At 37.8% G+C, this 13,979-nt stretch overlaps 1 protein-coding gene across 10 annotated transcripts in view; it reads left to right on the forward strand.

The window, feature by feature from the left end:
- CAAP1 (caspase activity and apoptosis inhibitor 1) overlaps nucleotides 1–13,979 on the forward strand; it is a 1,159,962-nt gene that overhangs the window by 450,871 nt on the left and 695,112 nt on the right. The window contains exon 13 of one of the 10 annotated variants that reach the window (XR_013829218.1): nucleotides 2,934–3,140. The exons of the other annotated variants lie outside the window; for them this stretch is intronic. The gene's annotated coding sequence lies outside the window, so the exon portion shown is untranslated. Of the gene's footprint in view, nucleotides 1–2,933; nucleotides 3,141–13,979 lie in introns of those variants that run through there. 10 annotated transcript variants of the gene reach the window in all.

A 13,979-nucleotide genomic window follows, 5' to 3' on the forward strand; every position in this document is an offset into this window, starting at 1 on the left:
CTGTTCCACAGCAGTGAATTCACCATTCTGTCTTCCAGGTCACTTAGCCGTTCTTCTGCCTCAGTCATTCTGCTCTTGATTCCTTCTAGTGTATTTTTCATTTCAGTTATTGTGTCGTTCATCTCTGTTTGTTTGTTCTTTAATTCTTCTATGTCTTTGTTAAACATTTCTTGCATCTTCTCCATCTTTGCCTCCATTCTTTTTCTGAGGTCCTGGATCATCTTCACTATCATTATTCTGAATTCTTTTTCTGGAAGGTTGCCTATCTCCATTTCATTTAGTTTTTTTTCTGGGGTTTTATCTTGTTCCTTCATCTATTACATAGCCCTGTGCCTTCATCTTATCTGTCTTTCTGTGAATGTGGTTTTTGTTCCATAGGCAGGATTGTAGTTCTTCTTGCTTCTGCTGTCTGCCTTCTGGTAGCTGAGGCTATCTAAGAGGCTTGTGTAAGTTTCCTCAGGAAAATAACGTCTTAATGTAGAAGATTAAGATGTAAATATTTGAAATCTTCTCTATTATAGGTATCTGATATCACTTACCAGTCTTAAAAAGAGATTACAAATAGGGAGAAGAAATCCACACTAAACATTTTTAGATATTAACTAGATCCAATTTATAACATCTGAGCTGCAATTCCAGTTACGACACATATTGCAGCCAGTGTCATATTAGAGTTCTTTTCGTCCGTTTCCCCTTCTAGGCTGTAGGTGCCTTCATTCATGTCTGAGACCTTGTTAATTTTTATCGTCATAAGCTTTTCTGTACCTGTGGAAGTACTTTGCACATGGTAGGAAGAATATAATTCTTAGTGAGTTGAGTGGTAAAGATTTTACAGATCTGCCACTGGGCTTTAGTTCCCTTCAGGATGTCCTTTTGTGAGCTTATATGCCAAGAGCCTGCTCAGTGTATCTGTTAAAGAAAAAAAGAGGCAGTAGGAAAGGCTCTATGCATGGGAAATGTGAGCTGGGGTCAATGGGACAAGACACACGGCATGGAATAATTAAAGACACATACTGGTCAACTTGTGAGTAAATGGAGAGAATAGAATGATATCCTGTAATGTTGCCCAAACTTGAAATTTCGTGGATCCTGAGAAGGGTTCTTTGATTGCTTTACATCTGTCAGTTGCCCTGATGTTGCATTATTTTACCAGTTATGAGGACAAAACTTTTTTGTGGTTATTATAAATGCATAATTTTTAAACACGTTAATATCATAAAACTTCAGATTCTCAAGAGCAAATTTTTAATAATGGAAAACTCACAGACTTGGAGAATATGATTGAGAAATACTGGGGTGTGGAAAGACTTTACGGGGCTGTGTTTTCACTCATTTCTGCTTTTGATTGGCTTCAGAATCTATTGGCCAGATCCCTAACACCTCTGCGATTTCTCCACCTGTAAAATGAATGTCCCAAATCCGGAGCAAGTCAATCTGTTTTAAATGGACTGCTGCTTCTCACTTGTGTTTTTGGATTGATGATTTATTGAGGCAAGCTGAGGCCAATATGGGAAATCATTTATCTATTCTCCAGAATACTCTTCCAAATAATCAATAAAGGATGATATTCCACGCAGGGGTAGTGGGTTACCTAAACTGAATATTTAAGAACAGCCAAATACCAAAAGTGTTTTATATGCCTGTGCGAATAATTTCAACTTTTCTTTCCTATGTTATCCTGCCAAACAGAATCAATACCAGATTCAGGGGTGTGTCCCTAAGTGTCTCTGTGTGTATAAATTTACATGTTTAAAAAAGTGTAAGGAACTCTTTAATGCTGAATGCTAAAGAGCCAAAATGTAGCAAAGTGGCCATGTGAGGACCCGCAGTTGTGTTATGTAGATCTAAAAAGATCATTGCTTTGTAATCATAGAAGTCATATTTGGTACTAAACAGAATATACTTATCTTCCTTGTCAATAAATCCATCCAGTTTTTCAAAATGATATGCATTTGGCTAAAAAGTTGCTGATAGAAAATCAGGAGTTTATTATTACTAATTTTGTGAGCCAATATTTCAGTAATTGATGACTTATTACATAATTGTTTCATTCAATAAAAATTGGATATATGCTTGAAATTTAAATGTCTAGTACAATTTATCTAATTGGAATACTGAGTTAAAGATAAAATACTCAAACACAAAATACTCGCAAAAATACACATAATGTACTTCAATAATAAGAATGCCCAGCTACTATAGAAAATATAGTTGCACATTTGACCTGATTATTTGGTTGGAGACTTAGATATCTCAAAGTATCTTTAATATTCATTCATTTATTCAGCACATAATGCCTGAGAATCCACTTTATGTCAGACACTGTTCCAGGTGCTGAAGACAGAGTGGTAAAAAACAACACAAAACAACAACAAAACCAGTTAAAATCATAAAACTCATAGAGGGAGGAGAAGAAAAATAGAAGATATAACAAGAAATATAGAATGCACCAAAGGGTATTAAGTGCTATGGTTTAAAATAAATCAATATAACAGGGGATACTGTAGGGCCATCAGGGAAGGTCTCATGGATGCGATAACATTAGAGACATAAAGACATATGATCCTTGACTTAGAATACAATCTAAATTCTTCCTAAACTTTTCAAGTTCTACCTCTGTCTCTTCAATCTACGTTGTTTCACTCCTCCCCTCGCTATTTTCTCTAGCGGAGTTTTAGTTTAAGTTCTTTGAACATGCCAAGCTACTTGCTGCCTCAGGCCTTCTCTGCCTGGAGAACTCTTCCCATCCCCCTCCTGCCCAGACACACACCAATTGCCACTATTCCAATGGTGGCACTGGGTTTACCATGTAAAATCAGTGCCCACCACCATGACTATCACCACTTGCCCCCATTATGCTTAGTATATGGCTTGTTTTCTTTATAGGCTTTTCACTTGTGATTATTTTTATCATTGTGTTCCCTTCACTACAGGATAAGCCTCATGAAGACAGTGGCTGTTCTGTCACCATGCTTAGTACAGTACCAGGTACACAGCTGACAATAAATGGTTCGCAGATGAAGTGAGTTGATGTCTGGGTGGATTGGTTGTTGGCTGTTGTTGCCTTGTCCTTAGCATAGCTAAATAGGAAGATTACTTCCTGTTAGATATTCTTGATATGCCCTCCTCTTTTCTGGTATTGCCCGAGTCTGAGTTTAAATCCTCATGCCTTCTAGAGGTGCAAAACCCTCTAAACCTAAGCCTGCCAGTCACTGTGATCTTTGTATAACTGGTCATAAAGTGAAAAGGCTGTAGATGTTTGAGGATTTTGATACATTTTATCTTTGTGTTAAGTATCAGTATTTCGTTACTACTCAATGGACAGTATTTGTAGTTGTTACCATAAACTAGTCAGTTATTCGTTTGCATATATGCTTTTGAATATTAATAGTTCTTATGGTATGTTTGTTACTATTATACAAATGATTTAAGTGCCGGGAATTTTGAAGTACAACCACTACCCTTGTAATCTGAGCTCATGAATAGATGCTTAGAGAAAATTCCTTGAAGACCAAATCACAATTTACTCATACTCATTTAGATGGATTCCTCTAGATGATAGCCTAACAATGGAAATAGACAAAGTTGTTTTAAAATATAAGTTAAATAATTAGAAGTATTATGTATATTAAAAAAATGTCAAGTCTTAGGTGGAACTTCCAAATCTCATCTCTAGTAATGAATGAATTGTATCTATTCTTTCACATGAAATATATATAGTTACCAGTGGCTAAAGTATAGACCATTCTTAAAGAATGATTTTATTTTAAATACCTAGAGGGAAACATTGATCCCACATTTGTCATTTTATATTCATGAAGCTGACTGATTTCTAAATTGCTTGTCTACAGTGATCCAACTTAGGATTTAAAATCCCACAAAGATGAGATTTTCAGGTTATGAGGAAATTGTAATGCTCAGTACCCAAGTCACTTTTTATTATTAAGGTGGCACTTGGGGAGCCCATCAGCTCTCTTCACTGCCGGAAAACCAGTGGTGCATTACAGCTGCACTCAATCTAACTTTGGTCTGACCTCCCTTGAAATTTCAAGAATCCTGGCTTTTGTTATGGAAGCAATATGTTTGTTTATGACTCTGTGAACAAGGCATAGGCCCAGAGGGCCTGTTCTCTCCTATTTTGAACTGTTCAAGGCTTCAGCAGTATTAACACCTACAAGAAGCTGACATCAAAGAAAAAACCCAAATTCCACTGAGCAAGCAGGTTTTTTAAAACTTTTATTGAGGCATAATTTACATATCATAAAATTCACTCCGTTTAAGTGCACAATTCAGTGATTTTTAGTAAATTTACTGAGTTATGTAACATTTTTTTAGCACTCCTGTAAGATCCCTCATGCCCATTTACAGTTAATCCCCATTCCCACCCCAGCCCACGCAGCCGCTAGTCTACTTTATATCTCTATAGGTTTGGCTTTTCTGAACATTTAATATAAATGGGATCATACAGTGTGTCATCTTCTGTGGGTCTGGGTTCCTTTACTCAGCATAACGTTTGTGAGGTTCATCTGTGTTGTACATATCAGAACATATATCAGTGCTTTGTTTCTTTTTATTGTTGAATAGCATTTTATTGCATGGATATGCCACACTTTGGCTGTCTGTTCATTCACAAGCTGATGAGCATTTGGGTTGTTTCCAGTTTTTGGCTCTTAAGAATAATGTTGCTCTGAATACTCACGTGCAACTTTCTGTGCACATATATGTCTTCATTTCTCTAGGAGTGAAATTGTGGGATCTAATGCTAGGTCTTACAGTAGTTGAACTTTTTAGAAACTAAAAAAAAAGGTTTCGAGTACCTGGCTTAGTGAACTGCAGGATTTACAAAGATAAATGTGAAGAAACAGTTTTTTTTCTTCAAGAAGCTCATGATTCATAAGAAGATAAAACAACTTCATATATCGATAGATTCCGAGAAAACACTGGACTCTGAGGGAGAGTATGAATACCACAGAAATGGTGTAGGAGTTTCTGAAAAAGAGCTCTCCTCAATTTGTTAGTAGAGAGAGAATGTGGTCTGCAAAGCCCTTTTGAGATATATCTTTGGGAAAGAGTTTAAAGAGTTTAAGTTGATGAGAAAATAATCAAAGAAAGAAGAAAGGAACATCAAGAATGTGCTGAGCAACCTCCAGGTGGCCTAGTACAGCAGGATATTCAAATGGGACTCTTTGATCTCTTTTGTTGAGACTCAAAAGCCTAGACCATTTCAATAGGGACCAAGTCACCAACATTCTAAGTGGAGTTGCCATGGACATATACAGGAGGTGCTAAGAAATTAGGAAAGCTATTCTGTCAGGAACCAGTTCTCAAAGAGTGTGATCAGACTTGGAGAAAAAAATAGTTGAGCGAGGAAGAGTTTTCTCCCTTGTAATTGTCTTTGAGCTTTGCATTTCTCACACCTACTCTATCAGAGAGAAAAGGGGAAATGATCTTTTTCAGATCCAGGTAAGTTAGAGGTGCTTCAGGGAGGCCACATGATTGCCCTGATGTATGTCTCCCATGGTTTCAGCTTGAGGGAGCAGAGCAAAAATAAGGAGGGCACTTTGGGTGCCAACTGGACTTGTGCTGCCTGTGAATGAGTAATATGGGTGAGATTTCCATGGGCTAAGTAGGTAGGTGAGATGGCCAGTGGTTATTTTAGAAAGGACCTTGCCTAAGAGAATTGTCTGATGGAGCAAAGGACTATGATAGAGATTCTGGATGGGATGGACTGCCTGAATCCCAGAGTCTGAGGGTTGGGGTCTTAGATAGCCAGCAAGAGAAGGCCTTCTGTCATGGATTCTCCTCAAATGCCTGTAGAGCTCCTGCGAGGGAAAGAACCAGTCCCTGCGCCTTCATCACCTTCAAAGGGAGCCTGATCAACACCACCCATGTAAGACTGAGCTGAGTTCTCTTCTGTGAACACCTTACCTACTCTCTCAGCCCCAGGATAGTAAGAAGCCATGGGTACTTAGCAATGGGAGAAGATAGAGAGGACAGAATTGTCCACACTGCCCTTCCCTCGCTATAGGTTCTGAGCCTGAAGCCCACATGGCCTGGAGAGGGAAGAGAAACTTTAGGTTGAATGGAGGGGCTGGATGGAAGTTTTTATCACTGTGGATGACACTTTAAATTATAAAATACACCTGTTCTTGAGATTGAAGGAAGCTGGAGAATCCTTTATTATCCACAGATGACTAAGTGAGCTCTGAGACCTGCCTGAGATTTTTCAACAAGAGTAGAGAAAGAACTGTTGGCTGAATATTTAACGGTGGAGTGGTGGGAAAAAAGTGATGTTCTCTTCTTGCACCCTATGTCCCTACCACTTCCAGCTCATTCAAGACAATGATATAGGACTTGTGTAGAGTGTTAATGGGAGTTGAGTGCCCGAAGATAAGTTGGGATCAAACTTTGAAAGGTCTTTGGAGGAATTTACATGGACAGAGAGCAGATATATGATAGTAGTTCCATGTTAACAAGATAAATCTGGAAGTTGTCTGTAGGGTTTTTTGATAAGATAAAATTTAAAATCCCCCAAATTCTGAAGACTGTGTTCTAGTTAGAAACACATGATGAGATTATGGGGGTGGTAATAAAAAAAAGTTTTCTTCTTCTAAAAGAGATATTTACAAGAAAACATTGCCTTTCAAAGTAAGCAGAAAGTTTCACAACCTTTTCTTTCCTCATTGTATTTAACATCTCAGTTCTCCAGAGTATCCCCTGGAGACCTGAAAGAGTTAACGTTCCATCCTAAGCACCTCAGCACAAGGGACTTCTTAAAATGGGTGACAAGGAAGAGAGGATTTGGTCCATTTAATCGCGGAGCTCCCACAGGGCTGTGAATAAACAAAGTGGAAAAAAATCCAAGGAGGGGAGAAAGATCAGTGTATATCACCTCACTGCCAAAATTTTAAACCAAACAGCATGTTTCTACACCTGTCTACTCCCCCAAAGACCAAGAGGAAATGGGAAAGTTCAGACTGTAAATGTCAGTGAACTGCTAGATTATAGAGTTAGTAGGAAAATATATTTGCAACCCTTAATGCAGTTAAGCAGAGCTTCTGGGAGAAGCTGGAATTTTCTAATAGAAGTTCTGATTTGCAATCAGTGTGCTCAGGCTATTTTTAGAATAGGCTTGATATAGCGTGGGGTGGGGCAAGGAGAGTTCAGGTTCCCATTTAAATACAGTGTTCACTTTCATTTTTTAAGGAACATTCAGACCTATTCAGTACCTATTCCGCTTTTTGGGGGGACATTTGGATATTCTGAATGACCAGGCTCATGTGATTAATAGGTCTATGTCTTCTGGGATCCTTTCATTTCACAAATCAACAAACCTCAAACACAGCTACCTCTCCGCTCAGGTTCTTCATCTGAAAAATTAAGTTGTAGTTCCAACATGAGGCTGTTAATAGTAATAGCCACTGTTTATTGAGCACATGACAAAACGACATACACTATCTCATTTAATTGTGGTAGAACCCAGGTTGAGGACTCTGAGACTTGCCTGAAAACACACAAATTAAAGACATGATGGATTAGGATTAAAACTAGGTCTGTCTTACTCCAAAGTCAGACAGTAAGTCACTGTCAGAAACAAAACCATGAGAACCTCAGGGATGCAGAAGTGGTGCTCACTGCTGGAGAAGGTCATCGCCACACTAGCCTAATACCCGAAGGCTTTATGTCGTGGAGAATGAGCCCTCCCATTTGTATAAGCACATTTTATAGACTTATTCAGGAAACAATCTACATGTCACTTGTTTACATCCTACCTCTGTTTCCAAGAATACATAATAATAGTAATATATCAATTTTCTCTCCTTTTTCTAAAATGCTTATCTTTAATTCCCAAGGAATTACTTTGGTCTTCCATGTCCTGAAGTTACTGTCGTATGTACTTATTTCAGGGATGTTTAACTCATGCATATTGAGGTTAAATTTCTCCCTTTTGGTCTTTCCTCATTTATAAATCTTTTTCCGCCTCTTCTACCCCTAGTCCTTTATTTCTGTTTCTTGTGGTTTTGCTTAATTGCCTCCTATGCTATGTTTGTTGAAGCCCTTTACTTTCCCTTCATCTACTTTAATGGCATAACGTCTTCCCTCCTCCCTTCATTTTTCCTTTAAGGACTTCCCATAACCTCACTTTCTATGAAAGGAGCTCATCCTGTCTCCTTTCTCTTTTCAACTTCTTTGGCTTTTAGAATAAATCAAGCCTGGAGTTAAGTAGTTACCACTAGAATTGAAATCCTAGTAACTGTAGGATATTGGACAGTTACCTAACATGTTTTGCCAAAGTTGTTCCATGACAAAAATAAGAATATTGACTTCATAGTGTTGCTGAGAATAATAAAACACATCATATATGTAATGCTTCTGGTTTATAGTAAGTTTTCCTCTTTTCTTCTTTATGCTTTCTTTTTCTCATCCTTATTTTACATTCTTATACCAATATTTTAACTTCTTTCTCTTTCTCCAGGGATAGCTGGCCCTGACCATGGTCTAAGAAATAGTTCTAAGTGTTGGGTTGATGCTCTGAGCTTGACCTGTCTATTATCTCCTATTGCTGTTTTTATAGGTTTAAAACTAATTAAACTAGTTTTTGTTGATTTTTGAAATATGTGACAGGCACTGGGCATACAACTGTGAATAAAACAGGCAAAAATCCTTGTCCTCTTGAAGCTTACATTCTATTGGGATTAGGCGAGGAAAGATGGACAATTTAAAAAGAGTAAAAAAAAAATGTAGAATGAACTTCTGGATTGAGCACACTGAGGTGCTGAGAAGGTGGTATACGTTAAAGAGGTCCTGGAAGCTCCATACCACATTCCATCCGCATAACTTGTCCTATGCATCTTTTCCATTTGCCTTTGCCTGAGTTACATCCACATGCAAAAAAAAAGAATCTCGACAGAGTTTACACCCTTCACAAAAATTAACTCAAAATGGATCATAGACCTAAATGTAAAATGCAATAATATATTAAACTCCTAGAAAATAACATTGGAGAACATCTAGATGACTTTGGGTTTATTGATGGCTTTTTGGATAGAACATCAAAGGCACAATCCATGGAAGAAATAATAATTTGGACTTCATTATAATTAAAAACTTCTGTTATATGAAAGATACTGTCAAGAAATTAATAAGAGAGTCACAGACTGGAAGAAAATACTTGCAAAATCATAACTGGTAAAGAGCTGTTATCTAAAATATACAAGAACACTTAAAACTCAACAATAAGAGAAGAAATCACCTGATTAAAAAATGGGCAAAGGATCTAAGCAGACACCTCAGCAAAAGAGATGTACAGATGATGAATAAGCATTGGAGAAGCTGCTCAACACCATATGCCTCAGGAAACTGCAAATTAAAGCAGCAATAAGATACCACTACACATCTATTTGAATGGCAAAATCCAAAACCCTGACAACACCAACTGTTGGTGAACATGTGGAACAGCAAGAACTCTCATTCATTTCTGGTGGGAATACAAAATGGTACAGCCACTTTGGAAGACAGTTTAGCAGTTTCTTACAAAACTAAACGTATTCTTACTATATGATCCGGTGATCTCACTCCTTGGTATTTGCTCAAATGAGTTGAAAACATGTCCACAAAAAAAAGAAAAAAAACCTGCACACAGATGTTTAGAGCAGCTTTATTCATAATGGCCAAAACTTGGAATCAACCAAATGTCCTTCAGTGGATAAATGAACTGAATAAACTGTGTTATATTCATTCAATGGAATATTATTCAGTGCTAAAAAGAAATGAGCTACCCAGGAAGGAAGAGATGTAGAGGGAACAATGCATGTTGCTTTAGTGAAAGAAGCCAATGAAAAGGCTACGTATTATATAATTCCAGCTATAAGACATTTTTGAAAAGGCAAAACTATGGAGACGGTAAGAAGATCAGTGGTTGCCAGGAGTTATGGGGGAGGGAGAGATGAATAGGCTGAGCACAGAGGATTTTTAGGGCAGCGAAACTACTCTGATGCTTTAATGGTAGATACATGTCTTTATGCATTTGTCCAGACACACAGACTGTACAACACCAAGAATGAACCCTAATGTAAACTGTGGACTGTCAGTGATAATGATGTGTCAATGTAGGCTTATTACTTGTAATAAACATACCACTCTGTTGTGAAATGTTGATGGTGGGGGAGGTTAGGCATCTCGGGGTTGGAGGTGGAGGAGGTGTGGGCGAGTGGTACATGGTGACTTTCTGTATTATCCACTCAATTTTGCTGTGAACCTAAAACTGCTCTAAAAATAAAGTCCAAAACACAGAATGCGTGTTCTTCTGACCATATTCTAATTTCACCTATTTTCTGACCTGTTGTCTTGAGTGATTATTGGAGTGTCCACACCCTACTGCTTTTGTTGCAAATAACAGAAATGGCGAACTGTTTTCCTTCTTGGGAAAAATTATTCTCTCAACTAACTCAGTGAGTAAAACGTATTTAGGTTCATGATAAGTCTACAAGGCAGGAAGAACATCTAATATATTTTTGTTTAATAAAAGAGAGAACTGGTTTGCTGGGAAGTTAAGTGACTTGTTACAGGCAACACAGATTATTAATAGCAGAGTCAAATTAGAGCTCTGATCCTTTTATCCCAGTCCTGCATTCTTTCTCTAATTACTACATCTCTATAGCTTGTGATATAATTTATAAATAGTACTTTTACTGCACACCAGAGAGTTGGAATGTTTGAAAACTGCATTCAGAGGGACTGGTTGATAGTAGTATTAAAACCCTTGTGACTTGTATGCAAGAGGTGAGTCTTCTCAGGTCAGATCCAATATGTGTACTGCATTTCTTTGAAAAGCTACTAACATTTCCCGTTCCTAAAGGGCAACGGAAGTTCTCAGAGTACTGAGAACAGAAAACACAGCAGAAACATATAGAGGACATTCCCATATAACCCTCCATAAGGACACAGATAGCAATTTAAAGACTGAATTTTGGCTATTTGCTGACAAAAGGGTATTTTATGCAACCATCAAATGAAGAAATATTAGGAAGCGGCATTTTAATGCCCAGCTTTTAAACCAATGGCACAACAGAACTACGATTCGATCAAACCAGAAACCAATTCGCTTAGCAATACCTGCTAAGGATCTTCATTTTTTTTCCGTTGGAGCAGAACAGCCATTCTCCCTTAGTAATAGGATATTAGCTGGGCATAGAGTCATCTGATTAAAGACTGCATTTCCCAGCCTTCTTGGAAGGTTTATGTGACCATGTGACTAAGGTCTGGCCAATGGGTTATTATTGGAAGTGATACGTGCTAGTTTCCTGTTGTGTTTGAAAAGGAAGGGGTTTGACTTCCCCTCCCAGACCAGAATGGGTATGTGATAATGGGAGCTGGAGCAGCCATGCTGGACCACGAGATGGAGCCAGTGCTGAGGATGGCAGAGCAGCAAGATAGAAGTCCAGCTACCTACATTTTAGTGAGAGAGAAATAAACTTCTGTCTTCTTGAAGCCAGTATCATTTTGGTCTTTCCATTCCAGCAGCTGAAGTAGTTCGTAACTAACACAGAAGTCAGTGTAAAGGCTGTTATATTCAATTTATAATTTGTCACATATTACTGTTCTGAAACTAACAACGGTAACCATGTACATTGTTCTCTCTCCAGAGTATTATTTCATGCATTCTCATGCTTTTTGATGTCCTTGTGAATGTTAGAGTTAATAAAGCCTTCTCTGTGTTAGTATAGGTCATTATTTGGATTGAACGGACCTCCAGATGAGAAAGAGAGTGAGAGTGAATGAGAGAGCATGCTCAAATGATAATAGTAAAAATCTGGTGCCTCAGGTGGGCACATCACTTCCAGTGCTCAATACAGCATGTGATATTACCAAGGCCTCTTTTAGCTAAGTGATCCAAGTGCAACAATTTTGTAAATTTCCTGATTTAATTAAGTCCTTGCTGTGTTAGGCCCATAGTTTCAATCGAAATAACATGTCTAAGACTTTCTTTCCTTATGTTTAAAATGCAGATGATACCTTTCCAAGTTCCCTCAAGCACTGTTTGGTCTATATTTGGTGGTCCAGTAATGTTAGTGTCTTGTCATAAGCATACAAAAATTCAGCACCCAATGATAATACCCCCCCCCACACACACGGTATTTTCTTCTATTAAGGAAGAGGTTGATTTACAGAAAAGAAAATGGCAGGAGGAAGGAGAGAGATGCTGGCAGCTAGTGCACAGGTGCATTCACTTTCACACTTTGGTGCTAGAACACTGAGTCAGGCATCCTTACGACAACAGGCTTTGACTTAGGCTGCCAGTTCCATAAAAAGAAAATAGGCACACTGTGGAAAGACTTTTCCATTTAACCTGCATGTATTTTGCATGTGCTAGTTAGAGCTGAAAGGAGCAAGTACTTAAGCTGAGAATCTATTGATTCAAGCAGTACCGTTCTCATACGTTCTTCTTCTTCCCACTGCTTTCTCATTATTCTTGCCTTTTTATATGCTCTTCAGTCCTCTGTTACTTAATGAGTTCACATCTTCATTGAATTCTCCACCAGGGTGCTTATTTTCTGATCCAGGAAAGTTCATTAACATGTACAAATAATAGAGTAGGGTAGAAATGTGCAAAGCAATGGATTGGCTCCTTGTCACAATTTTTTAGCCTTTCCTGTTCCTTGACCTATGGACTTCTTTTGTCTATAGGGAAAGTTCAAGAACTAGGCTGGAAAGAAAAAAGCAGGAAAGAGCTGGAAGGTATTATGTGAAGGTATAGGATTCATTTGAATTTAAGAATAGAATTAACATTGCAGCTCAAAAAACTTGATATGTGCAACAGTTTTTAAGAAGTATGTTTCCCACACTTTGAGATTTCATGCATTAGTCAAATTTAAAAAGAAATTTGAGGACTGGCACATAATCATAAACTCTTTTTCTCTTTCCCTGAATGACCATAAACTGTGATGAGACTGCAGAATAAACTTTTATCATCTTAAGCACAGAAATTTCAGGTTAGTTATAGTAGAAAGGAGAGAATATTAGAATATACTTACCCTAATATAACCAACCAAAAAAATAAGAAAGATATAAATGTAACATAAGATGCAACAGTCCTTTGAAATGAATAAACTCATCTCTATTAAAAACTCCATACGTGGGTCTAATTTTTTCTGAATTTTAACTAGGGACTGGTGAAGCATCCCTACTAACCTATAACCAGATTATGGACACACATGATGGACTGCATATAAAAACAACTCCTTTTATTGAGAGTTATCTGAACCTGCTTTTTGTGGGGGCCTTTTTGCCCAACTACCCACAGTTGCGTTCTTTCTGAGGCCCCATGCTGCTTCTTGATCTGGACCGGATCTTCAATTCGCCCATTTTGCCTTCTTACTTTCCAGGCTCCTTCGCTGTCCTTGGGATATTAATAATGATATTGAACACCATCACACTGTAGTTCAAGTGATCCATCAGTTTAACCTTACATCTCCCGAGAACCTTTCCTGAGATACAGCCCCACTGAGCTGGAGCTTAAAGTCAGTTTTTACAAATCGTTGTGATCAGTTACTTGCTAAGGTAGGGGAACCTTCACTGCTGTGACAGAATGCTTCTGTGGATAAAGTGCAGTGAGGGAAATGGCTGAAGCCATCCTTTTAAACAGAATCAATGTTTGTCAGCTGCCTCAACATCCTGTACCAACATTACATTGGTAGCTAGAACATAGGTAACTTATGGTAAATACCTCTCCTAGGATCCCTCTCCTCAAACAAAATTCGTAAAGTAACATAACAGTACTCCCAAAGAACAATGTTAACCAACAATAAAAATATCATTTTAAAACTCCTTTTTCAGTGTTTATCCCTATTAGTTAACTGAAATTCCTTACTGGGGAGCTATAATAAGCAAAATGTAAGAAAATATTTATCAGAATTCTGTTGCTCAATAACTTATGGTCACAGGCTTATAGTTATTATATGATTTCTATACATTTTATG

The sequence above is a fragment of the Stenella coeruleoalba genome (assembly GCF_951394435.1).
Source record: "Stenella coeruleoalba genome assembly, chromosome: 7".
NCBI classification, from domain to species: domain Eukaryota; kingdom Metazoa; phylum Chordata; class Mammalia; order Artiodactyla; family Delphinidae; genus Stenella; species Stenella coeruleoalba.